Source organism: Falco biarmicus, chromosome 9 (assembly GCF_023638135.1).
Source record: "Falco biarmicus isolate bFalBia1 chromosome 9, bFalBia1.pri, whole genome shotgun sequence".
NCBI classification, from domain to species: domain Eukaryota; kingdom Metazoa; phylum Chordata; class Aves; order Falconiformes; family Falconidae; genus Falco; species Falco biarmicus.
The window spans coordinates 34,275,356-34,277,300 of NC_079296.1; positions in this window are offsets into that span (position 1 = coordinate 34,275,356).

Sequence of the window (1,945 nt, forward strand, 5' to 3'; positions counted from 1 at the left end):
TCTTTGCTGAAGAAACAGCCCAGCCTCTCTGTCCCCAGGCTGGTTGGGGCCAACACCCTCATTCATGGGCAATTCTCCTACTCAGACTCGGTGTTCCCCCAGAGTATTTATATGAATTTTAGAGAAGGCTTATTCATGCAAGATGTTGTCTTGGCTTCCTCTTGTCAAGACAAAGCACCATTATGAGCAATATTGAAGTATGTTGTCCTATCATGTATTGGGGAGAGCTTCCAACTCCTCCTTGGCAACGAGTCCCTTTGGAGGCAGATGAGGACTTTCTAGTTCACAAAACCTGGCCATGTGCCAGTTATCTACTCCTAGCAGAGTGATAAAAGGCTAGTCCTGTTCCTGAGCTGGATGCCCTTTGCCTGAGCAGTCTAATATTTCCATCAGAAGGCCATCACTGCTTGTTGATAGCAGCTGTTGTCAGACTATTTGTCTGATCAACTCAAAAGCAGTAGGAATGCAAAAGGGAAGCCCTTGTGACCCAAATTATTGATGTATTTTAATCCTTGTTGTAAGGTTTTATATTCTCCTGGGAGCTCAGAAGCTGAGGACAGCACAAGATCAATGCTGTTGAAAGTTGGCAGTGGCTGCAATGGTCCTACCACACAAGTGGAGGCACTGGCAAGGAGAGGTGTGACGGGTTCCTGGAGAAACCAACTTAGTATTTTCCAGGCTGTATTTTGATGCCGCTGCAAGCCAGAGGGATCAGCAGGGAGTAGAAGACTCTTCCTTCTGTTCATGTCACATGTATTGAAAATCTCTAAATACGAGGGCTTTCCAGAGTTGTAAATAACTTATTTTGGTTTAGCAATCATGCTCTTAAAAAAATATCACTTAATTGTTGGCCAAAGCATTGTATTGGGAAGAGAGGCCTCCAGCTTCCATCCGACCTGTAAAGCTCACTTAGATCCCTTTTAAAGACCATCAGGGTTTGGGGTTTTTTTCTTTCAAAACTTGGGACAAGGAATCATCACAGCACACAGTTCTGCTCATATCATTATCAAGCAAAATATCCTGTTCTGCCTCTGTGGACTGATTTGTATTACGTAGGTTATAAATGGCCATTGCATTTATAGTGGAGTCTTCATGGTACCATAGCATTTTAAAATGCCACAACAGCAGCCAGCTGACAGAAGAATATTGGTTTTCTCCCTTCCAGATCTTCCAGGTTTCATTGCTCTGTGAAAGATTACCGACACGTTGAATATTGAGTTGTGTGCTACCCTGTAGGTTGCTGTTTGACCTTTTGTTATTAAAGTTCATACAGTAATTTTTAGCAAACTAGTGGTGAACGCTTCTAACACTGGGAAGCTGTCTGGTGCCTGATTTTTGTTGTGGTGTTGAGTAACCTCAGGTATTAGCCGCAGCCCTTGTGTCTGCATTTTTCCCATACTCATCTGCTACTCAGCAGATCATCTGTCCGCTTTGCTGAACTTTGGTTCTGGGATTGGGAAAAGGCCAGGTTCTGTCCCATGAAGTTTCTGATGTTGCACAGGGTCTTGTTTGAATGTCCTATGGCTGGTGCTGTGTACTGCAAGCTTGTGACATGTGCCCACCATGCTGATGTGAATGTGGCTGTGCAACAGAAGCATCATCCCTATACTGGGGGAACCAGCTTTAAGGAGTATTTAAACACCCCCTGGAGATGAGGCTAGACCTGGTGTCATGTTCCAGATAGTGTTTTTCAGCTTTTGTTTTTAGTCAACTCTTCGTTGTGTCAGAAATGCAATGACCTAGAGAGACCGAGCCTTCTTATTTGGGCATCTTGATCCTTTCTTAGAACTGTCTCTGTCTTAAGCTGTGGATGTAATTACATAAATAATTAGTAAAGCAAGAGCCTTTCAAAAGCTGATATTTTCTTTGTTGTCATAACACGTTAGTCCTCAATGCTTCTTGCTAGCAAGTAGCCTACTGCTATTAAAAACCTTCACTGTCAATA